At 34.7% G+C, this 26,451-nt stretch overlaps 1 long non-coding RNA gene across 1 annotated transcript; it reads left to right on the forward strand.

Annotated features, from left to right (window-relative positions):
* Positions 1-24,376, forward strand: LOC148941119 (uncharacterized). Its single transcript, XR_016143270.1, has 3 exons — positions 1-127; positions 14,618-14,752; positions 21,331-24,376. It is a non-coding gene; the product is annotated as an uncharacterized LOC148941119 (long non-coding RNA).
* Positions 24,377-26,451: the final 2,075 nt, after the last annotated feature.

Below are 26,451 nucleotides of genomic sequence, written 5' to 3' on the forward strand. Positions count from 1 at the left end.
GGTCTTGATTATGTAATTGATGTCAAGGATAAAGATTTTGTGAACTCTGTTTTGTGCGATAAATCGGGAAATTTCAAGTCGATGGTTTTTTCATATCAAGGGAAGAAGCCACAAGATAAAGTTTCTGGTAAATCTCTCTCTCTCTCTTCTCTTTCTTTCACTCCTTTTCTCTCTCTTTTTTCTTTATTTTTCTCCATCCTTCTCTCACTCTTTCTTTCTTTCTTTCTCTTTCTCTTCCTTTTTATCATTAAATAATGCACGGTATTTCATTCATAACATTAATTGATTTCATTGGTACGTAATTTCAATTTTCTTGGCTATATTTGCAGCTATGGAGCATTTTTTTCCAAGAAAAGTTTTTTTTCTGGTGTTTTTTTTCTAAGGAAAGATTTTTGAAAAATATTGATTTACAGGGTCAGTTAAATGATCGACAGACGAGTAGAATCTTAGCGGATGCGAGAGGTTTTTTTAAATATATATTTTAAACTTTTTTTTTGTAAAAACATAGACTCTAGGGAACTCTGGTGTTCCGTTTTCTAGGGTGGGGGATGGGGGCTACTTCTACATTTCAAATGGTAACTATAAATGTTCCTTCTATGTATAAATTCTACGAGATAAATAAAGTGTATTTTTTCCAATTTAAAAAAATATTCCTGTCAGAAGTTGCAATTTCACAGTGAAGTCATGTCAATTGAAACTTAAAAACTATGTCTTTTAGGGGGGGGGGGGTCGTACTGTCAGAATTTTATTGTACGTTTCAAGTTTCCATTACTCTTGATTTGAGCACTTTCTAAAAGCACATAGGCCGCAGAATGTGCTTCATGTTTTGTAGACTCAAAGATGCGATTACTGCTTTTGCGCTTCTTGCACTCTGAGGGCCGGGAAGAGGGCCATTGGATGGGGTGGGATGGAGATGCAGCGAGAGCTCTATCTATGCCAGATCATAATTTCTTGAATAGCTCGTGTTATTAGCATGGTGTAATATGTCCACCAATTGTTCGATGGGCACTTGGTGTTTTTATTAGAACACTAGCTTCAGATTTATAATCATTAAATTTAGAAATCGAAAAAATCTGGCTTGGGGGTGAAATAAAACAATAGTAGTGAATTTAGCACTTATTATCTTTTTTCTGACTGTTGCGTCGCAATATTAGCCTCGGATTTCGAATCAACAAGCTAAAAAATCGTTAAATATTAACTTTGTAGGCAATTCAACATCTTTTGTGAAATTTACACATTCTTTTTATATAGACACATTACACATTTCTTTTTAGGTCTTTTTGTATAGAGGAACCAAAAGACAGTTTATGTTTTATCTAATCATCTCATAATTCATCAACTTCGACCAGCTCCTAAGTAATTCCTGGATGGTTACAAGTTAAAAGAGGGGCAGAATGTAATGAGGGGTTACTATTTGTAAGCCTCTGCATCTATTATGGAATTAAATAAAAAAAACAAGTTTTTCTTAACTGAAAGTAAGGAACGACGTTAAAACTTAAAACGAATAGAAATTATTCCGTATATGAAATGGCGCTGTCCCCTCCTGAACGCCTCACTCTTTACGCTTAAGTTTTTTATTTAAAAAAAAATAGAGTTGTGAGAAATTCAATAGGTATAGATAGAACTGTCAAGTAGGCAAATTTCTAAGACTTAGAAATCAGAAGAGGATTAACATGGAAGCTTGGCAATACCCTCCTGGAGTATGTTTTTGACCTTGGATTCATTACTGAAAATTTCATTTTTCTAACCTAACCTCTCTCCAGGATTAAATAATTTTTTTTTTTTTTTTTTTTCTGAAAGTAAGGAGCGACGTTAAAACTTAAAACGAACAGAAATTATTCCGTATATGAAAGGGGCTGTCCCCTCCTCAACGCCTCGCTCTTTACGCTAAAGTATTTTATTTAGAAAAAAAATAAGAGTTGTGAGAAAGTCAAACTAGCGTAAAGAGCGAGGCGTTGAGGAGGGGAACGCCCCTTTCATATAATGAATAATTTCTGTTCGTTTTAAGTTTTAACATTGTTCCTTACTTTCAGTTAAAAAAAACTTGTTTTTTTATTTAGTTTTTGAACGTTTTTGAATTAATGCAGGTTTTGATTTTGGCTCACTGTACATGAATAACTAAAAAAAAATTTGAATATTAATTTTACTTTTATTTGCTTAAATGGCTTTCTCGAAACTTGTTTAATTTTATTTACGAATGTTTTTATTAGTAATAAATATACGTAACTTACTAATTAACTTAAGTAAAGAACTTCCATATTCATATATGTTTAATACGTATATTAGAGGGTTCGCCCCCTAGTCCAACACCTTGCTCTTTAAGCTAAAGTTCGAATTTTGTTTCAATTCTTTAAAAATTACCCTTAATCACAAAGGCCGTTAATAAGAATAAATAGCTCTTATGAAAGTACTAAAATATCTTTGGCTTAAAGAGCGAGGTATTGACTAGGGGGTGAACCCAATCTTATACGTAATATTTTCTGTTCGTTTTAAGTTTTGATTTTGCTCCTTAAATTCAGTTGAAAAACTTGTTTTTTTTTATTTATTTAATATATGATCTTTTTTTTAGATAATACTGGGAAATCCGGCGCCCCCTTCATAGCAATGTTCCTTCCCCCATGAAAACTTCCTTCATGGAAAGATCCTCCCATATACCCCCCCAATACCAGAAAAATACCTCTGAAAAAGTCTGTATACTTCCCAATAACCAATACTACATGTTAACATTGGGTGAAGTTCATAACTTTCAGCCCTTCCCCAGGGGACTTCGAGGAATTAATTCATCCTAAAAGACATAGTTATCATATTTTCGACCATGCTGAACAAAATGGCTATCTCAAAAATTTTGATCGGGTGACTTTGGGAAAAAATGAGCATGGGAGGGGGCCTAGTTGCCCTCCATTTTCTGGTCACTTAAAAATGGCACTAGAACTTTTAGTTTCCGTTCCAATGAGCCCTCCCACGATATTCTAGAACCACTGGGTCGATACGATCACCCCTGTAAAAAAAAACAACAACAAAAACAAATAAACACGCATCCGTGATCTTTCTTCTGGCAAAAAATGCAATATTCCACATTTTTGTAGATGGAAGCTTGAAACCTCTACATTAGGGTTCTCTGATACGCTGAATATGATGGTGTGATTTTCAGTAAGGTTCTATAACTTTTAGGGGGTCTTTCTCCCTTTTTTCGAAAATCAGCGAAATTTTCTCGGGCGCGTAACTTTTTGATGGGTAGAACTAAACTTGATGAAACTTACATATTTGAAATCAGCATTAAAATCTGATGCTTTTGATGTGTCTATTGGTATCAAAATTCCGTTTTCTAGAGATTCGGTTACTATTGAGCCGGGTCGCTCCTTGCTTACAGTTCGTTACCACGAACTGTTTGATCACAGGTAGCGATGGTTTTTTTTTCCATTTTCATTAACCAAGACATATGCAATTGAATTTTGTGCTAAAAACTGCATGGATTCTAGTTTTAATTTGAGCTAATTGGGTAAAATTCAAGTTTAGCTGCTTTTTGCTATTTTGGAAAGGGGTTAGGTTAGGGAAATGAAACTTTCAGGGATGGGTCTACAGACTAAAGTATGTCCCAGGAAGGTATTTGGAAGTAACTATCTCCACTCTTTCTCCCTCTGGAGAGCCCTGACCTTTGATGACCTTTAAAAATGTGTGTGTTATAAAAGTGAAACCTTGCAAAATAGATCTTCTGCTTAAATCAAGTACAACACAACTGTTTTCAGCTTCACAACTTTGTTCAATCCCAATTTATAAGGTTTCAAAGATCCACAAATACATTTCCTAAATTCTGAAGAAAAAAACCCCATTGATATGGCTTAAAATCGTACTCAAATAACAGGAATTGCATTTCAGAACTAAAGCCAGAGGAAAAGAAATTGATAACTGAAAATTAATATAATATATTGTTTTGTCAAAATTTCAATAGGTATAGAACTTTCGATTAGGCAAATTTCTAAGACTTAGAAATTACAAGAGGGTTAACATGGAAGCTTGACAATACCTTCCTGGAGTATGTTCTTGGCCCTGGATTCATTACTGAAAATTTCATTTTTCTAACCTAACCTCTCCAGGATTAAATAAAAAAAAAAAATTCTTTTTATCTGAAAGTAAGGAGCGACGTTAAAACTTAAAACGAACAGAAATTATTCCGTATATAAAAGGGGCTGTCCCATCCTCAACGCCTCGCTCTTTACGCTAAAGTTTTTAATTGTTATAAAAAAATAGAGTTGTGAGAAAGTCAAACTTTAGTGTATAGAGCGAGGCGTTGAGGAAGGGATAGCCCCTTTCATATACGGAATAATTTCTGTTCGTTTTAAGTTTTAACGTCGCTCCTTACTTTCAGTTAAAGGAACTTGTTTTTATTTTATTTAATTTTGAACGTTTTTGAATTAATACAGGTTTTGATTTTGGCTCATCGTACACGAATAATTGAAACAAAATTTGCCTATTAATTTTACTTTTATTTGGTTAAATGGCTTTCTCGAAACTTGTTTAATTTTATTTACGAATGTTTTTATTAGTAATAAATATACATAAATTAGTAATTAACTGACGTAACGAGCTTCTATATTCTTATGTTTTTAATACGTCTAGGGGGGGGGGGGGTCATCCCCTCGTTAGGGCTTCGATCATGTCGCTAGGATTTAAGTATATTCCCAATCCTTTAAGATTGCCCCAACTTGTACAACTGCTTTTAACGGGGGTAGAAAGTGCTAAAGAAGATTCTAAAAATCTTCGGTTTAAAAGACAGAACGATGACTAGGAGGTAGGCAAACACATTTATTACATATTTTATTTTCGTTTCAAGTTTTATCTTGCTTCTTACTTTCAGTTGAAAAACTTTTTTTTATTTCATTTAATTTCTTATCTTTTTTTAAATAATGCTGGAAAATCCGGCGCCCCCTTCATAGCAATATTCTTTCCCCCATGAAAACTTCCTCCATGGACAGATCCTCCCACATAAACCCCTCCCCCCCCCCTCACTACCAGAAAAAATCTCCCCTGAAAACGTCTGTATACTTCCCAATAACCGATACTATATGTAACATAGGGTAAAGTTCATAACTTTCAGCTCTCCCCCAGGGGATTTTGGGGGATTAAGTCATCCAAAAAGACATAGTTATCATATTTTTGACCATACTGAGCAAAATGGCTATCTCAAAATTTTGATCGGGTTACTTTGGGGAAAAAATGAGCGTGGGAAGGGGCCTAGTTGCCCTCCATTTTTTGGGTCACTTAAAGGGCCACTAGAACTTTTAATTCCCGTTCCAATGAGCCCTCCCACGATATTCTAGGACCACTGGGTCGATACTATCACCCCTGGAAAAAAAAAAACAAATTAACACGCATCCGTGATCTTTCTTCTGGCAAAAAAAAAAATACGAAATTCCATATTTTTGCTGACAGGAACTTAAAACCTCTGCAGCTGGGTTCTCTTATACGCTGAATCTGATGGTGTGATTTCGATTAAGGTTCTATAGCTTTTAGGGGGTCGTTCCCCCTTTTTTTCAAAAATCAGCCAAATTTTCTCAGGCGCGTAACTTTTGATGAGTAGAACTAAACTTGATGAAACTTGTATATTTGAAATCAGCATTCAAATCCGATTCTTTTGATGTATCTATTGGACTCAAAGTCCTGTTTTTTAGAGTTTCGGTTACCATTGAGCCGCGTCGCTCCTTACTTACAGTTTGTTACCACGAACCGTTTGATAGCAAAAAGTAGCTAAATTAGAATTTTACCGCTAATTGTTGCTACAGTTGGAAAATTGATTTAGACCTTTCACATAGTGACACTGCTAAAAAATTCGTTTTTTGCAAGACCACACATGTGTAAATCAAGAAACCTGTTTCTATTTTCTTTGCTTGCTTCCCTTTAGTCACTGTAATCATTCCAGTCCTCAATAGTCGTATGCAGTGTTGCCAGAAGGTGTATCAAAAATACGCCAGACTCTGAAAAATACGCCAGAGCCTTTGAAAACCATGACTGCCGACACGGTCAGTTCCTAAGTGCTAAAATTCCCCAAACCTGAGTGTTTCACAACAATTTTCAGTGCACACAGTCAAATAATTTTTGCGCGTGTCGCGGCTTGCGCCGCGACACGCGCATGGCCTGCTAGTTATAGTTGGGTAAGTTTTAGGTCAATTTTTTTTTATCTGCTTCTGATTCTAGTCTGCTTTTGAAGAAGCCCATTTATGAACCTTTATGCCATGTGCGGAAGAACAGTGTAAGGACTTGAAGAACTTTGCGGCACATATGGCACTCCGAGGATGAACACTAAGCCTCATTAAGTGGGCAACTCCTCGAGCTACCTTTGTTTCAATTTAGAGTTATTTATTTCTAGTCAAAAGGTTGTTCACGATACCAAATAACACACACCTGTAAAAAAGGGCATGGTCTAGCGCTGTGTCTTGGAATTAGGGGGGAGGGGGAGAGGGGGGAGGTATACTGGATGCGACTCTGAACTCCCAACAATTAGAAACTTTCTATGAAGTAAGTTTTTTTTATTATATAGTTCAGTTCAGATAAGAAATCTTCCAACAAATTGCCAAATTTAGCGATACCAAAAAAAATATCAAAATTAGGATTCACTTTATACGAGAAACATAAAAGGGTGGCCTACGTAGACTCATAGGACAGAAACCAGGGTACTTTCGTCTTGTAGCCACCACACTCAAGATCTTGTATCACGAACATGAGCCAATAACCGGTTTTCATGGTCTTCATACTAGACAATATTAGCTTCGGCTCGGTGGGAAACTGCATTGTAGCTATATTTTAGTTAAATATTTAGTTGGTATCTTGGGTAGGTTAGGCTAGGTTAGCTCAGTTTATGTTACATATTTAATATAACGCGGTCTGGGTGCTCCCCTCCATAATTCTTTGTTGTAGTTCTCATTATATTGTTCATAGAGTATTATATTTTTACCATGTTTTATTTTATGTCATTTGCATTAAGCAAACTTCACTTCTCGACAGAACTTGAGTGTGTTGGCTATAAGACACAAGTACCAAAACCAAAAAAAGAAGAATATACACTCTCTTTCCCCATTCTCTTTCCAAATATGTTTTACGCAATTCCCAAATTGTGTTGAATTGATTAACGGTATATAAATTATTTTCTAACTCCCCCACCCCTGATAATACCACTTCTGGCATGGCTATATATTATGGTTAAAACGAAAGTTTAGTGATTTTTTTTTTATTAAACCATTACTTTTTTTTGTGCCTATTTCTTTTTGTAACAGGTGGCTATATAGCCTAGGCCTATATTGCCTCATTAGTCCTAAATCTAGCCCATTCTAATAAAACACACTGAAAATTATTGAAGGCGTTAGCTTATGCTGCGTTTTTAGACACTTTTCCTTTAGCTAGCTAATTTTTTTGATACAACAATCCCTATGATCTCAGCAGCACTTTAGCCCACAGCCGGGCCAGAAATTTTTTTTTCCATTTGAAAAACTGATATTAAAAGTCTTAAAACCGTAAAAATCAGGATGTACTAAAGGCATGAGGCTCAAAACACTTCCGTTCTATCCATATGAACTGCAGATCAATTTTTTATTGTATACTTTAATACCATGAAGAATTTCTAAGATCGTCTAAGGTAAGTGCCATTTGGAGAGAAACAGGGTGGAAATACTTAATCGTGGAGAGCCACTAATCTGCACCTTTACCCTTTATGTATCAAAGCCCCAAATCTCCGGTAGAGGAGCTCATTTATATAGTTGCCATTAATGATTTTATAGGTCTTATTACCTTTCAATGCAAAGTAGGGATATCGGTTCTTTCGCCATATATGGGCCTCTCTAAAGAAGTCCAACAAGAGATGCTACAGTCAAAACGGCAGAGGCGCTTTGAAAAACCTGTTTTTACAAGATGATTCAAGACACCGCTGAGAGAAATACTTTGTCTAGCGTGGTTTTAATTGTGTATACGATATAAAATTGTGTTTTTTTTTGGAGTTTAGATGGGGGGAAAGGTACCTAGGTTAGCTTAGGTTACGTGTTTCATATATGCAATGTTTTGCCCCCCACTCCCACTAATTTGCAAATATATAGCCCAAATTTGTTTCTAAACTATCATATAGTCATCCTATTTTATTTCATTAGCATTAACCAAACTTGACTTTTTAGAAAGGCCCATATAATGCGAAAGTACCGGGATATCCTCAACCCCGTTATAAAATTCACATTAACCAACTGTATATTAGGCTACCTACGCTTCATCTTTCAAAAGTAAAAAAAAAAGGTCTGAGAAAGTAAATAACTTACACTCACAACAAAATAAAGTTCTAGTTCATACTCAAGAACAAAAAATTAGAGTTTTTTCAACTAAATAGTGTGCTTGAAATGTGCGAGTCCGAATGACGAACTATAATTAATGACATTGTGTTATCTAGACTCAATACAAGTTGGTTAAAAATCAAGAAATGATGCTTTTATAGTCATACGAGGGAAAAATGATATTCATATATGTCAAATTCCTTTGTCTGGTTTTCGATGATCTAATTTTCGAAATAGATAATAACAAAATTATTATGAAACGAAAGAATGTGCTGATACTATTGGATATTACAGCTTCGTTAAATGACAAAAAGTAATTGGATTCAAATAAGGAAAATAATCTCTTTCAGATAAAGTATTTCACGCCAAAAATACGGCAGTTAAATAAAAACACGCCAAATTTACGCCTGGCGGGATGACTCAAAAATATCCCGCCAGTCACCATCAAAATACGCCAGTATGGCGGGGGATAGGCCAGTATGGCAACAGTGGTCGTCCGTACTTCGTATCGCCTCTCTGCTATTTTATGCCATTAGTCACCGTACTGATGAGACCTTATACTATGGTAACCAATCAGGGTAAATGGTATTAGCCTCTGTTTAAGAAGTAAATTAAATCTGGTCAATTTGGCTTCAATAGTCTGGAAAAATCTCAATCTGGCTGAAGTGATGTGATTAAAATTATATTGTTTCTTTTCTAGCTTGAAACAAAATTTAGTAGTTGTGCGATAGTCGGAAAAAGAACGTAAATCCTTGCTTCTTGCACAAACTTGGGGTGTCACTGAAAGGCGATATCAGCCCGAAAAAATCGCTCCTACCGCTACATTAGCCTAATCGTCAAAATCTTGTGTTCTCGGAAAAGTCGAAATGAATTCCCGTAAATCCTTTCCCATTTGGCTCTTTATATATTTAGTACCAGTGGACTATACTTCGCTCAGTGAAAGGAAAGACAGGCGAAAATCCATTCCAAAATAATAATATATTGTATTGAAGACTACTAATTTGAATGTACTTTACTGGTACTTTACTGTACTTTACTTTACAGTACTTTACTTACATGGTACTTTACTAAAAAAAAGTACAAATGAATGTACATCGTCAGTTTAATATACGTATGCTGATATTTATCCCTTAAAGTCTTAATAATTTTGAATTTATTAAAGTTGAAAAGTGAAAACATTCAAAATGTGTTTTTTTTTTTTTTAAGTAAAGTAGAAATTATGTAGTGGCCTTGAGAAGGTGTGGGGGTTGTCAACCCTACTCATGTTAATTTCTGCTTTTTTGAGTTTGACTCGGTTATTTATTGCAATTTCTATTCGTTTTGGATTTTATTTATTTATTGATGATGATTTGTGTTAGTTTGACGCTCGGTAGATTATTTGATTTTATTTCGGCTTATGTTGGTTTTAAAGGAGTTCTTTACTTTTCTTTGAATAATCTATTTTGTCAAAAAAGTATTTTTTAACATAATTTCTGTTCGTTTTTTACTGAAACAGTCTTTTTGATGGAAAACGAAGATCATATTTCATATCTTTTCTGTTTTTTTCTGTAACAATCTATAATTTGGCGTGCTATTTGTATATTGGAATAATTTTTTCAACAATTTTTAGCAACATGCACCCCTTTGAAAATCTTGACACAAATATGTTTAATATAGTTTTATACCTCCTCTAGTTGACCTGAAAAATAAAACGTAATACCATCTTAAAAAGATTCTTTCTATGATCTTCTAGTAACCCGGACACACTTACACTCTTCTGGTTTAGTTAGATTGAAGAGCAGAAGAAGAAACAGTAGTACCCCTGAAAGTTTCAACTTAATAACCTCAGTTGATCTTGGGGTGTTGCTGAGATGTCTTATTGGCAACCATTATACAGACAGTGCCTTTTGAAATAGTTTTAAAACGTAATGGGCAAATTTTATAACTGTGGAGGGTTGACATACCCAATACCCCTGGAGATATAGTTAATGGACCGCTTAACTATACTAAACAAAAGAAGTAGTTCGTTTTGATTTAGTTCATCATCCACCTAAATATTCCTTGAAAGCTTCATCTAAATACCCTTAGCTTTTATTGTAGCAGTAGTAGCATTAATAGCAGTATGCATATAGCAGCTTTGGTTTTCTTCAACATTTCCTTCAACAAACGATGAAAGTTTCAACCTTAATACAATCGAACGTTTTTGAAATATTGCTGACATGTCCTTCTGAAAACCTGTGTGGGCGTAGTGTGTTTCGAACTAGGTCAATACAGTTCCAATTTTGCCCAAAGTTTTCGCCTTAATACCGTTAGCCTAAGTAGCAGTAGTAGTACCAACGGTAGTAATAGTAGTATAGTACCCGTGGTAATAGTAGTTGCAGTAGTAATAGTATGTAGTAGTAGTAGTAGCAGTAGAATTAATAGTAATAGCCTTAGCTTTAGTAGCAGTGATAATAATAACAGTAGTAATTATGGTAGCAGTAATTGTAGCAGCAGCAGTAGCAGTAGTATGAGTAGAAGGAGTAGTATTATGATGCAAATATTGTCTTTTGGTTAGTTCAACATCCCTCACAACAAGCCCTGTAAGCTTCAACTTCACGCTCAAAACTGTTCCTAAGATATTGCTGATATGTCCTTTTGACAACCTGCACGTGTACGATGTGTTGTGATTCATTTCACCTCCCCCTTAAAAATCCCCTGGAAATTTCACCTTCATACCCTTAGGTATAGTTAGAATAGCAGTCACAACAGTTGTATTAGTACTAGCAGTACTATTAGCAGTATTAACAGTAATAGCACTCGTGCTCGAAGTAGCAGTAAAATCAACGTATTGCCTCTTGCTCAGTTGAACATCTCCCTCATCAAACTTGGAAGTTTTCAAATTAATATAATTAGTCATTGATACGACATTGCCTATTTGTCCTTTTGATAACCTGTATATTCTTACACTTCTTGAGTTTTTATCTTTATGCTCTTAGCCTTACTAGAGCTAGTAGATGTGGCAGTTGTAGTAGCATTAGTAGTAGCGTGCACATGTTGCCTTTTGGTCAATTGATCTTCCCCTTTAAGCATTCTTTGAGAGTTCCAATTTAATACACAAATCAATTATTAAAATACGCTCTTTTAACAATCTGAATGCATATAGTGTCCTTGGATTTAGTTCAAATTTGCCCTGAATATTCTCTCAAATTTTACCTTCGTAGACTTAGCCTTGATAGTATTAGTATGACAGTAGTTGTGGTAAATGTTTCCTTTTAGTCAGTTGAACATCTCCCTCATGATGCCCCTGAAATTTCATCTTGATACGGTAAGCCGTTTCAAAAATATTACTGATGTGCCCTTTTGACCCCCCTTTGACACCGTTTTCATCTTAACACCCTAAGCTTTATAAGTTGTTGTAATAGAAGTAGTAGTTGGAGTAGTTTAGTAGCAACAGTAGCATTAGTAGTAGTATTAGTAAAAGTAGCAGTGCTAGTAGTGGTAGTAGTGGCAAGCACATATTACCTTTTTGTCAATTGATCTTCCCCTTTGAGTACTCTGTGGAAGTTCCAACTTAATGCTGTAATCCATTCTTGAGATACGCTCTTTTTACAATATTCATGTACATAGTGTGTCTTGATTTACTTCAAATTCCCCTCAATGTTTTGTCAAGTTTTCACCTTCATACGCGTAGCCTTAATTGTACTAGTATCAAAGTAGTAGTTGCAGGTATGGAAAAAGTTCCCAAGCTGCCAGTAGCAGAATTCGACAGAATTCCAAAAGCTGCCAAATCTGACAATGAATTTCAAAATCTGCCAGCAGATTTCACTAGGCCGTGAAAACTGCCCAGTAGCATTGCTACTATGCTACCCCGCTTTTTCCGCGACTGAGTAGTGATAGTAGTAGGAACAGTAGTAGCAATAATAGTGTATTATTATTATTAGTAGTAGTAGTAGTAGTCGTAGTAGTAGTAACAGCAGAATTAATATGCAATAGTAGCAGGTATATGTTGCCTTGTAGTCAGTTGAATATCCCACTCATGATGCCCCATAAGTTTCCTCTTGATACAGTAAGCCTTTCCAATAATATACGCCTCTATCAGCAATCTGTATGCACGTAGTATGTTTTGATTTAGTTCAACATTCTTCTTAATGTTTCCTCAGATGTTTATTTCAATATCCTCAGCCTTGGTAGTACTTGCTACAGAAGAAGTAGTTTTAGAAATAGTAGGGATAGTAGTTGTAATTGTGGTAGCAATAGAAGCAGTGGTAGATGTAGTCGTAGATGTAATAATGTACAAATATTGCATTTTTGGTCAATCAATCATCTCCTTTATCATTTCCTGGAAGCTTTAAATTAATATACTCAGTCATTCATGAGTTACACCCTTCTGACAACCCATATGCACATATCGTGTTTTAATTTAGTTCAACACTCCCCTCAGTATTCCCTGAAAGGCTCACCTGAATGCATTTCGATTTTGGGAAAGTAAAGGTATAAGCTGTACACCTTTCTCATTATCATATGTTGTATGTAAACAATGAACGAATTGCCTAACTTACAGCCCATGCCCTGAGGGCTATTGGGGGTGACATTTCCAAAGGCATAATTACTGGATCTTTCAATAATGCTGAAGAAAATAGATGTCTCAAAATTGTGATTGTATGTTTGTTTTAGGTAATAATGGGCGTGTGGTGGGAGGCTTGTTTCCCTCGTGTCATTTGACTCTTAAAAAGAGCAGTATAACTTCCAATTTCTAACCAAATGAGCCCCAACTGAAGTTTATGTGACCATCCATTCCATTAAAACCTTGCGTGTCAAAGGGAGCAAAGGGAGAACATATAACAATGCCCTGGAGGAATTGTTATATGTTCTTTAGACGATTTTTAAAAACAAATAATTTAATCTCAAAATTTCTATCGGAGGTAGTGGGGACAAAGAATAGGTGGGGGGTGGGGGCTTGTTGTCCTCCGATCACTTTTGACTCTGATTTCCTATTGAATGAGCCCCCTCCAAAGTTCATACGACCACCCCTTCCATTTAAACATTATATGTTAATAATCGGTAACTTGTATAACTTATAGCCCTTGCCCTGAGGGCCGGGGGAAGGGGAAAGTCATCTCCATAGACATTACTTCTGGACCTTTTAAACATGCTGAACAAAATGGCTATCTAAAAATTTTGATTGGATGTGTTTGAGAAAATAATGGATGTGTGTGTGTGTTTGGGGGGGGGGATAGCTGCCCTTCAATCACTCTTGACTTAAAAAGGGTACTTCGAAACAAGAATTCTTCGAAACTAATACCACAAAATCTACAGTCATTTTGTTCGTACAAAAAAATAAATTTATTTTTTTATTTATTATTCAAATTTATTAAAAGCTCTAAACGGTTATTGGGTCCTTGAAGGTTGGCCTGTTGGGGGAAGTGGCGTAATTTCGTCAAAATCTGGGGGGGGGGGCAGGTTGAAGCTAATGTTCTCAAATCAAGTTAAAATGACAGTAAAAACTAAAAAATAAGCCATTTGGTACCATAAAGGTACTATTTAGTAGGTGTCTACGATAAAGGTACTTTTTAGTACTATAAATTTAAATATTTACTAGAAAACGGATGTGTATCTAATGATGCTTGAATTACGCAGGTTTATCTTAGTTTTGACAAGATTTTGAACAACAACGGAATAAATCGGTGTAAATATTTGCTTTTCCGAATATTTTTTTTTGCGATTTGAATATTCAGCTTTTGTTGTGCAAGTTTGATGACAAAATCAAGGAAAAATACATAGCTTAAGATCTTGGTTATTGTTTTTTATTAAGATGTGTGACTATGTTGACTATAGCTTATGAAAGTGGTTAATCGCATAAGTAGATTTTATTTTGTTATAATTATGCTAACAATATCTCCCAGGAGTTCACACTAGATCTAAGTTTCGCCTCATTTGATCATTAACTATGACTAGGCGATGTGTCTTTAGTCTTAGACAAATATGTGCTTCAGACACATTTTTTTTTTTTTTTTTTTTTTTTTTTTTTTTTTGAAGGGTGGGGGGTCATTGCTTCGAAAAATAGCATCCAGATTTTTACACAGCTAACCGTGTTCTCTGCCAGAATTAACCAGGGAAGTTGTCCCTCTATTCTTAGTTACAGATATGACAAAACCAAACTCGAAGTTAATTTTTCTAATAGTTTAACAGAATTTGTATCGAATACAAGTAAAAAGCAACGTTAAAACCTGAAACGAGCAAAATTTGCCCTGAACGGGAGGGAGGTTACTGCCACCTGAGCTCCTAACACTTAAGTTGTTGTTTGTACTTTGCTAAAAATTGTACTATACATTTGTTTTTTTTATTTACAGAGTAGTGAAGAATAAGAAGAATAACGGGCAAGAAAAAATAAGGAAACCACAAATAGAATTGAGCAATGTTCCAGGAAAATTGGAAGCCCCGAAAACTGGAAGTGACTCTTTAAAGATAGCAAGTCTGTTTTTAATGTTTTTTAGTTTTATCAAACCAGTAAGTTGTGCTAGTCCGACAAATGATACATCAAGTAAATCTCTTGAATTTTGTAATGAGCAAATTCAAGAGATTTACTTGATTTATTTTTATGTATATGGCATTTTATTTGCGCTGTTTAGTTCCATAGAAACTTTTCTAATGGAATTGACCGAAGAAGAGGTGTTGAATTGGGAACCGGCCAACTGGAGACCTGACCCAATAACAAAGTTCTTCGTTGTCTGTATAAAATTTGTCCGTTCTTCTACACTCCAGTTCGTATTTTAGTAAACTTGAACTGGAGGGCAGAAGAACGGACGAAATTATACTGCGGGTTGAGTTTGATTATTTTTCCAAACTTCCCTGGTCGATGGAGCCATGTGAAAATAGCCAACTTGGCTGGTTTTTTTTTTGCCGATAGATATCCGCTCAATGTTTCTCGTAGAGCTTTGGACCAATGATAACTTAGAGGCGACAAATGTTTTCATCGAGCTAGTAAAGGTAAATGTTTGGCAGTTCACATTATAGACTTACGAATAAAGTAAACATACCACTCGATGCCTTTTTTTATGCTCTTTCCAAATATAATAATCATTTTTGTTAGAAATAAATTTTACCCCCACCCCTATATATACCAATTCAGTGTATATATTTGCACATTAGGGGGTCTGTTTTTTCGAGCGGTTTGTCCTTTTTTAATTTTCTATTTCTTTTTATATCTTTCTTTTGTATACCTATTTCTCTTTTATCTCTGTTTTCTATTTTATAATATTTAATATTATTATTAAAACCTATTATTGTTATAGAAAAATTAATCAATCATCAAATCAAATACAAGGCTCTATGATCGGGGATGAAGGAAGAAAGGAAAAGTTTTTTCCTTCATCTTGAGATTGTTTTATTTCTTTGTTTAGTTGGCTGTATGTATAACAAACAAATAAAAATAAATACACATATTTCAATTATACATATGAAGAATTTAGCTGATAAATGTGTCAAGATTTCTGAAAGAATGGGTTCATACTGTGACCAGGCGCACAAAATAACGAAAAAGGCAAACATAATTAATAAAAAATAAATAAATGAAATGGATAAATAAAATAAATAAAATCAAAAAAATCAAAAAAGAAAATAACAATCAACCACCCACTAGTGAACACCTGCTGAAAAGCCTGCCGGAAAAAAGTGTATACAGTACTGATAATCAGAAAAAACAAAACCTTCAACATCACAGATGTCTCCCTGCAAGGCTCTATTACAGGGAGTGTTGGGAGAAAGAAAAGAAAAACAAAAATGGGCAATAAAAGGAGAGAAAGAAAAAAAAAACTTAAATCACCCACAAGTGACTACCCACTGAAAACCCAGCCAGAGCCAATTGCCTTGCAGAATTCTCAAATCAACCCCTAATTCCAACTTGGACAAGAGTCCTCAACCGCATATGGGCGTAAAAAAGAGATAAGATGTTTTTAAAATCCTTTTAAAGGCACGAAACGAATGTCACTTTCTGAGGTAATAAGGTAATGTCACTTTCTGAGGTACTGAGGTGAAGTATTCCAGGCAGACTGACAAGCAGTCACGGGGTTGAAACCCTAGCGTTGAAACACTCAAAGGGGGTGATCTGATTGATGGACTGAAAGGAATCCGAATATTATTATAGTTACGAAGATATTATGTGGACTGTTCATTGACAAAAGAAGGTCTAGTTTTAAGTGCTAAAGTGCTCATTTGATCATTAACTATGACTAGGCGATGTGTCTTTAGTCTTAGACAAATATGTGCTTCAGACAAATTTTTTTTTTTTTTTTTTTTTTTTTTTTTTTTTTTTTTTTTTTTTGAAGGGTGGGGGGTCATTGCTACGAATAATAGCATCCAGATTTTTACACAGCTGACCGTGTTCTCTGCCAGAATTAACCAGGGAAGTTTTCCCTCTATTCTTAGTTACAGATATGACAAAACCAAACTCGAAGTTAATTTTTCTAATAGTTTAACAGAATTTGTATCGAATACAAGTAAAAAGCAACGTTAAAACCTGAAACGAGCAAAATTTGCCCTGAACGGGAGGGAGGTTACTGCCACCTCAGCTCCTAACACTTAAGTTGTTGTTTGTACTTTGCTGAAAATTGTACTATACATTTGTTTTTTTTATTTACAGAGTAGTGAAGAATAAGAAGAATAACGGGCAAGAAAAAATAAGGAAACCACAAATAAACATTGCTCAATTCTATTTGTTGTTTCCTTATTTTTTCTTGCCCGTTGTGCTAGTCCGACAAATGATACATCAAGTAAATCTCTTGAATTTTGTAATGAGCAAATTCAAGAGATTTACTTGATTTATTTTTATGTATATGGCATTTTATTTGCGCTGTTTAGTTCCATAGAAACTTTTCTAATGGAATTGACCGAAGAAGAGGTGTTGAATTGGGAACCGGCCAACTGGAGACCTGACCCAATAACAAAGTTCTTCGTTGTCTGTATAAAATTTGTCCGTTCTTCTACACTCCAGTTCGTATTTTAGTAAACTTGAACTGGAGGGCAGAAGAACGGACGAAATTATACTGCAGGTTGCGTTTGATTATTTTTCCAAACTTCCCTGGTCAATGGAGCCATGTGAAAATGGCCATCTTTGCTGTTTTTTTGCCGATAGATATCCGCTCAAGGTTTCTCGTAGAGCTTTGGACCAATGATAACTTAGAGGCGACAAATGTTTTCATCGAGCTAGTAAAGGTAAATGTTTGGCAGTTCATATTATAGACTTATAAATAAAGTAAACATACCACTCGATGCCTTTTTTTTATGCTCTTTCCAAATATAATATTCATTTTTGTTAGAAATAAATTTTACCCCTACTCCGATATAGACAAAGTCAGGGTCGATGTTTTCAACGTTGTGGGTCTTTTTTTTCGAGCTGTTTGTCCTTTTTTATTTTTCTATTTCTTTTTATATCTTTCTTTTATATACCTATTTCTCTTTTATCTCTATGTTTTCTATTTTATAAGATTTAAGATTATTATTAAAACCTATTATTGTTATCGAAAAATTAATCAATCATCAAATCAAATACAAGGCTCTATGATCGGGGATGAAGGAAGAAAGGAAAAGTTTTTTCCTTCATCTTGAGATTGTTTTATTTCTTTGTTTAGTTGGCTGTATGTATAACAAACAAATAAAAATAAATACACATATTTCAATTATACATATGAAGAATTTAGCTGATAAATGTGTCAAGATTTCTGAAAGAATGGGTTCATACTGTGACCATGCGCACAAAATAACGAAAAGGGCAAACATAATTAATAAAAAATAAATAAATGAAATGGATAAATAAAATAAATAAAATCAAAAAAATCAAAAAAGAAAATAACAATCAACCACCCACTAGTGAACACCTGCTGAAAAGCCAGCCGGAAAAAAGTGTATACAGTACTGATAATCAGAAAAAACAAAACCTTCAACATCACAGATGTCTCCCTGCAAGGCTCTATTACAGGGAGTGTTGGGAGAAAGAAAAGAAAAACAAAAATGGGCAATAAAAGGAGAGAAAGAAAAAAAAAACTTAAATCACCCACAAGTGACTACCCACTGAAAACCCAGCCAGAGCCAATTGCCTTGCAGAATTCTCAAATCAACCCCTAATTCCAACTTGGACAAGAGTCCTCAACCGCATATGGGCGTAAAAAAGAGATAAGATGTTTTTAAAATCCTTTTAAAGGCACGAAACGAATGTCACTTTCTGAGGTAATAAGGTAATGTCACTTTCTGAGGTACTGAGGTGAAGTATTCCAGGCAGACTGACAAGCAGTCACGGGGTTGAAACCCTAGCGTTGAAACACTCAAAGGGGGTGATCTGATTGATGGACTGAAAGGAATCCGAATATTATTATAGTTACGAAGATATTATGTGGACTGTTCATTGACAAAAGACGGTCTAGTTTTAAGTGCTAAAGTGCTCATTTGATCATTAACTATGACTAGGCGATGTGTCTTTAGTCTTAGACAAATATGTGCTTCAGACAATTTTTTTTTTTTTTTTTTTTTTTTTTTTTTTTTTTTTTTTTTGAAGGGTGGGGGGTCATTGCTACGAATAATAGCATCCAGATTTTTACACAGCTGACCGTGTTCTCTGCCAGAATTAACCAGGGAAGTTTTCCCTCTATTCTTAGTTACAGATATGACAAAACCAAACTCGAAGTTAATTTTTCTAATAGTTTAACAGAATTTGTATCGAATACAAGTAAAAAGCAACGTTAAAACCTGAAACGAGCAAAATTTGCCCTGAACGGGAGGGAGGTTACTGCCACCTCAGCTCCTAACACTTAAGTTGTTGTTTGTACTTTGCTGAAAATTGTACTATACATTTGTTTTTTTTATTTACAGAGTAGTGAAGAATAAGAAGAATAACGGGCAAGAAAAAATAAGGAAACCACAAATAAACATTGCTCAATTCTATTTGTTGTTTCCTTATTTTTTCTTGCCCGTTGTGCTAGTCCGACAAATGATACATCAAGTAAATCTCTTGAATTTTGTAATGAGCAAATTCAAGAGATTTACTTGATTTATTTTTATGTATATGGCATTTTATTTGCGCTGTTTAGTTCCATAGAAACTTTTCTAATGGAATTGACCGAAGAAGAGGTGTTGAATTGGGAACCGGCCAACTGGAGACCTGACCCAATAACAAAGTTCTTCGTTGTCTGTATAAAATTTGTCCGTTCTTCTACACTCCAGTTCGTATTTTAGTAAACTTGAACTGGAGGGCAGAAGAACGGACGAAATTATACTGCAGGTTGCGTTTGATTATTTTTCCAAACTTCCCTGGTCGATGGAGCCATGTGAAAATGGCCATCTTTGCTGTTTTTTTTGCCGATAGATATCCGCTCAATGTTTCTCGTAGAGCTTTGGACCAATGATAACTTAGAGGCGACAAATGTTTTCATCGAGCTAGTAAAGGTAAATGTTTGGCACTTCATATTATAGACTTACAAATAAAGTAAACATACCACTCGATGTCTTTTTTTTTATGCTCTTTCCAAATATAATAATAATTTTTGTTAGAAATGAATTTTAACCCAACCTCTTTATATACCAATTCAGGGTTTATATTTACACATTAGGGGGTGTTTTTTTTCGAGCGGTTTGTCCTTTTTTATTTTTCTGTTTCTTTTTATATCTTTCTTTTGTATAACTATTTCTCTTTTATCTCTATGTTTTCTATTTTATAAGATTTAAGATTATTATTAAAACCTATTATTGTTATCGAAAAATTAATCAATCATCAAATCAAATACAAGGCTCTATGATCGGGGATGAAGGAAGAAAGGAAAAGTTTTTTCCTCCATCTTGAGATTGTTTTATTTCTTTGTTTAGTTGGCTGTATGTATAACAAACAAATAAAAATAAATACACATATTTCAATTATACATATGAAGAATTTAGCTGATAAATGTGTCAAGATTTCTGAAAGAATGGGTTCATACTGTGACCAGGCGCACAAAATAAAGAAAAAGGCAAACATAATTAATAAAAAATAAATAAATGAAATGGATAAATAAAATAAATAAAATCAAAAAAATCAAAAAAGAAAATAACAATCAACCACCCACTAGTGAACACCTGCTGAAAAGCCAGCCGGAAAAAAGTGTATACAGTACTGATAATCAGAAAAAACAAAACCTTCAACATCACAGATGTCTCCCTGCAAGGCTCTATTACAGGGAGTGTTGGGAGAAAGAAAAGAAAAACAAAAATGGGCAATAAAAGGAGAGAAAGAAAAAAAAAACTTAAATCACCCACAAGTGACTACCCACTGAAAACCCAGCCAGAGCCAATTGCCTTGCAGAATTCTCAAATCAACCCCTAATTCCAACTTGGACAAGAGACATCAACCGCATATGGGCGTAAAAAAGAGATAAGATGTTTTTAAAATCCTTTTAAAGGCACGAAACGAATGTCACTTTCTGAGGTAATAAGGTAATGTCACTTTCTGAGGTACTGAGGTGAAGTATTCCAGGCAGACTGACAAGCAGTCACGGGGTTGAAACCCTAGCGTTGAAACACTCAAAGGGGGTGATCTGATTGATGGACTGAAAGGAATCCGAATATTATTATAGTTTCGAAGATATTATGTGGACTTTTCATTGACAAAAGACGGTCTAGTTTTAAGTGCTAAAGTGCTCATTTTATCATTAACTATGACTAGGCGATGTGTCTTTAGTCTTAGAAAAATATGTGCTTAAGACAAATTTTTTTTTTTTTTTTTTTTTGAAGGGTGGGGGGTCATTGCTTCGAATAATAGCATCCAGATTTTTACACAGCTGACCGTGTTCTCTGCCAGAATTAACCAGGGAAGTTTTCCCTCTATTCTTAGTTACAGATATGACAAAACCAAACTCGAAGTTAATTTTTCTAATAGTTTAACAGAATTTGTATCGAATACAAGTAAAAAGCAACGTTAAAACCTGAAACGAGCAAAATTTGCCCTGAACGGGAGGGAGGTTACTGCCACCTCAGCTCCTAACACTTAAGTTGTTGTTTGTACTTTGCTGAAAATTGTACTATACATTTGTTTTTTTATTTACAGAGTAGTGAAGAATAAGAAGAATAACGGGCAAGAAAAAATAAGGAAACCACAAATAGAATTGAGCAATGTTCCAGGAAAATTGGAAGCCCCGAAAACTGGAAGTGACTCTTCAAAGATAGCAAGTCTGTTTTTAATGTATGTTTTTTAGTTTTATCAAACCAGTAAGTTGTGCTAGTCCGACAAATGATACATCAAGTAAATCTCTTGAATTTTGTAATGAGCAGGTTGCTAATCATTTTAACTGTTATTGGTTTTTTTATGTATATGGCATTTTATTTGCGCTGTTTAGTTCCATAGAAACTTTTCTAATGGAATTGACCGAAGAAGAGGTGTTGAATTGGGAACCGGCCAACTGGAGACCTGACCCAATAACAAAGTTCTTCGTTGTCTGTATAAAATTTGTCCGTTCTTCTACACTCCAGTTCAAGTTTACTAAAATACTTTGTAAGTATTTCTTTACGGCGTGGACGACAGTTACGTTAGACGACACGCTTGACAAACTTTCCCCCCCCCCCCCCATGAAAAACATTTATGTCGCCCTAATAATGACATCTATTAACCTTGTGATGGGTAAATTTGTCCCCTATTTGATTTACTGGGGGGTAAAACTATGCCCTGGCGGAAAGTTTGTTCTTTCGAGTATTTCTTCTATTTTTTTCTTCTATAATTTTTCTAATATTTTAACAGAATTTGTATCGAATACAAGTAAAAAGCAACGTTAAAACCTGGAAAGTTTTTATACTTACAAAGTATTTGGACTAGCACAACTTACTGGTTTGATAAAACAACTTAGTTTTTAGGATCATTTTAGTTTATATTTTATTTTATATGCCGTGCCTTGTTATTCATACAATAGGAAATGGACTGGCTGTAAATTTTAATCTTTATTTGAAATCTGCTAACTTTGCCCCCTTTCATATTTTATGTTTGTGTTATATTTTTAAAAACATTTTTTTTCGTTTTTTCGTGAAGCCGAAATGTTCGCAATATTTTTTTTTAATCATTGATTTGTTTTTATTTATTTCTGTTTCATTGCTTTATTAAAATTAAAACCCGTTTTTTCCTACTTGTTTTTTCGTAAATGGAAAAGCAGCAGGAAATTATTTAAGTTTACAACGTTAGTTAGGATGAATGCTAATATATGAGTGGATGCCCTTTTTATACTCTTTCCTAATCCAGTAATTGCTTCTGGGGAAGATTATATTTCAAGCACTTACGTGCCTAAAAAATTTCTGGGCGTTTACCCCCCAGAAAATAATCCTTGTCGAATGGAACTTATTCCCAAAAATTTACTCCCCATTGAAAATTCACCCTGACAATAACACCCCCCCCCCCTGTCCTGCATAAAACTCCACCTAAAATGTCCCTATGTTTCCCAATAACGAGTACTATATGACAAATTACATAACTTAAAAGGGCACTTAAACATCTACAATGAATGTCTGAAGCACATATTTGTCTAAGACTAAAGACACATCGCCTAGTCATAGTTAATGATCAAATGAGGCGGAACTTAGATCTAGTGTGAACTCCTGGGAGATATTGTTAGCATAATTATAGCAAAATATAATCTACATAGTCCACGCCGTAAAGAAATACTTACAAAGTATTTTAGTAAACTTGAACTGGAGTGTAGAAGAACGGACAAATTTTATACAGACAACGAAGAACTTTGTTATTGGGTCAGGTCTCCAGTTGGCCGGTTCCCAATTCAACACCTCTTCTTCGGTCAATTCCATTAGAAGTTTCTATGGAACTAAACAGCGCAAATAAAATGCCATATACATAAAAAAAACCAATAACAGTTAAAATGATTAGCAACCTGCTCATTACAAAATTCAAGAGATTTACTTGATGTATCATTTGTCGGACTAGCACAACTTACTGGTTTGATAAAACTAAAAAACATAAACATTAAAAACAGACTTGCTTTCTTTAAAGAGTCACTTCCAGTTTTCGGGGCTTAGCGTCTCATATTCATTAAAAGTTTTCTCAAGTTTTCCATTTTCTGGAAATTTTCCCGAAAAATCATTCTTGCGCGTCTTATTTTCAATATTTTGTGGTCTTTTTACTTCCGCATCACATTTTTGTGGATTATCAATATTTTGAACACGCGTATCAAGTATTTCATTTTTCCGACAGGGTGGCACAACCCCCAATTTGTTTTATGGGCCGGTCCACCTCCCCGCCTTGTCAAAGAAGCAGCATATTCTTCCGTCGTAGTGTAACTTTTCCTCTGTTAAAGAAGTTGCTTCTAGCGATAGGAGATTTCCGATATCTCTAAAGTCTCCTCCTACTAAAAAATCTACTGCTAGCGTAGGTACTAAGCCTACTTTTATCATTTTTCTCTGGACCGTACCGTCCTTATTTGCAATTTCTATTCTTATCCAAGCAGACGGGCATTGGTGCTTATCTCCATAATAACACTGTTGTAATATTATTTTTATGGTCTATTTCCGTCTTTTTAATTAGGTCCATTCGCACAAAAGTTTGCTCACTCCCTGGGTCAATTACCATTTCGGTCAATTTTCCATCTAATTTTCCTATTATTTTATGTGATTTCACTGTTTCACTGTTTCAATGTTTCCTAATTTGCCGTCCTGAATACTCTTACAACCTTCGTCACTGAAGATTATATCTTAGGAATTTTTTAAACAGGTGAATGACATACCTATGGGGGCTTCCTTAAGTTTATTATTAGTAAATATTCTTGTTGAAAGTATAAAAAGTAGTGTTAGATTCATTAATTTCACGTTATCCTTTTTTATATTTGTCTAACAAGGCACACAGCCCATTATAGACCTTCGTAATTCTATTAATTGATTGCGTATTTTTTTTTTATGTGTTACCACAATAGGCTACTTTTTACCCCAAATTAACCCGTCTCTTCGAAAACGCAAAATTCTTTTGCTATCTGTGCTGTTGATAGGTCCTTTTCTAGCTGCCACCACTTATTGGAGGTTTTGTATTGTAATGCTTGCTTTTTGACATTGTATGTTTACGTTTTTATTGGAAATGAGATCTTAATAAACATATTAGTTAACAATGTGTTCCTAATTGTTTTTTTTTAGTTTTTAGTTTATCGTCAAGGAAAGTCGGTGTGGTATTCGCAATTATCTACTTGGTTTTGTTGTTATTTTTTAAATTTAATTCGTATAGTAGCAATTATTTGTCGGTCGTGAGTGTTAATACTCTTCGAAATAACCCGACGGGTAACCACTTAGCAGTTTTGAAACCCACAACATTTTTTGATACCACGGTTGCTAGTTGATGCTCCAAATCCGGAGGAATAGATATACTGACTTGTTTACTCGTATCATTCATGACTCGAAGGCAATTTTCGACGTTACTTCTCTTATTGGAACTTAGCCAGGAACACTGACAGAGTGTGTAAACTGCTTGGATTAACTCAAAAATAAAGGCTGACGACTAAATGAATAAAAATGTAAAAAACGTAAAAAAAAACTCATAAAAACGTAACAAAAATGAATATAAACAAATGTTTTATGTTTTTTTTAAGTTTGTGTGTAACATTCACATAAAGTTGTTTTTTTTTAAATAAAGACTAATGTAAAGTCAGCAGAAGGGTGCAAGTCCTGCCCTTGACCGACCAAAATATTGACATGCCCCACCGGTTTGGCATGTGCCCCAGGTTCGGAATCGCAGGACTGTGATAATTAAACTGGGTTTATTTATGACTGACTGTTTGAACGCCCAAGCATCGTTGCTTTTTACATGCATTCAGTTCAGCATATGTAATTTAGCAAGATGTATCCAGGAATTTTTTTACAAAAATCAGTAATCTTGGCTTCTATGTGCTGAAGTTTGAACACATATTTCTCTGTTCCAAAACTGTTTTATCTGAAACAGTATTTGGCGAAAATTGAATGTTTTCCTTTGTTAATTTCTTTGATTATAATATACTTTAAGTACCTCATCATTCTATTTCTGGTGAAGATTTTCAAACAGACACCATATGATCCCACTTCAAAATAACCTATGAGTAAAATTGATATTATCTCTGTAATCAATCATCATTATCCGATAAATTAAAGATTGACAGGTAATTCATACTAAAAACGCCTGGTTGAATTTGAATCATGGCTCCTAACTTGGGCATATGCCCCACAGAAGGGTATTTCACCCACAGAAGGGTTTGTATGTCTAAAGTGTCTGTCTTTCTCTGTCTGTGTGTCTGTTTCTTTTTGTTTGCATGTCTGGGTTGGTGTTTGCAAGTCCAAGTATTTTTCTTTGTTGGTTTGAATGTTTAAAGTGCATGTCTTTCTCGGTTTGTGTGATCAACTGCAATCTCTTGTACCTCAGGTCCGGGGGAAATCTTGACAATTTCTTCTGCTACTTTTTTTATGTTTGGAAATTGGTAGTCCATATCAAGGCGAGCTGAAAAAAAATTAGAATGAATGAGGCAAAACTCGTCCAAAAAAGCAGCATGCAAAATGAATGTTAGAGACAATATTCAAGTGGAAATTTAAATTCAATTCTGTTTATTACAAAATGATATAACACATAACATTGATCCAAATGGCTGCCCAAAGAAAGACAAAATACCTGGGTATTTTTACTTACCAAAATAATAGCTTTACTTACCTGGGTACTAGTATTACAAAAGATGGTGGATGCAGCGAAGACATTAAATAGCCAAGGCTCAGGGTGTTTTTTCACAGTTAAAAAAAGTTTGGAAGAATAGGAAGATAAGTCTGGAAACCAAGATTAGAATATTGGAAGCTATAGTAATGACAGTGATCAAGTATGGCTCTGAAACGCGAGAACTCCAGAAGAAGGAGGAGGATTTATAAAACAATTAAATAATATAATAGAGGTGTCAGTGTTCGGAAAGTCGTACTGGATGGATGTTGAACTGAGCTCTGACAAAATATTTAACACTATAATAAATTAACAAAAACGCCTATTCTTCCAGGCGTCACGGAAAAAAAAGTTTGATGATAAATACAGATCCATTACTCATTTGCCATTCAGATTTTTTTCACTTTTATCATAATTTTTATTATTCTCGTTCCATTCATGTTGCTCCCTGCTAAAAAGCAGGGATATCACAAAAAATCCCAGTGAATTCCTAACTATTACAAAACAATTTAAGTAACT

This window comes from Artemia sp. Qi Xiang Cuo, chromosome 18 (assembly GCF_049724085.1).
Source record: "Artemia sp. Qi Xiang Cuo chromosome 18, ASM4972408v1, whole genome shotgun sequence".
Taxonomy (NCBI): Eukaryota; Metazoa; Arthropoda; class Branchiopoda; order Anostraca; family Artemiidae; genus Artemia; species Artemia sp. Qi Xiang Cuo.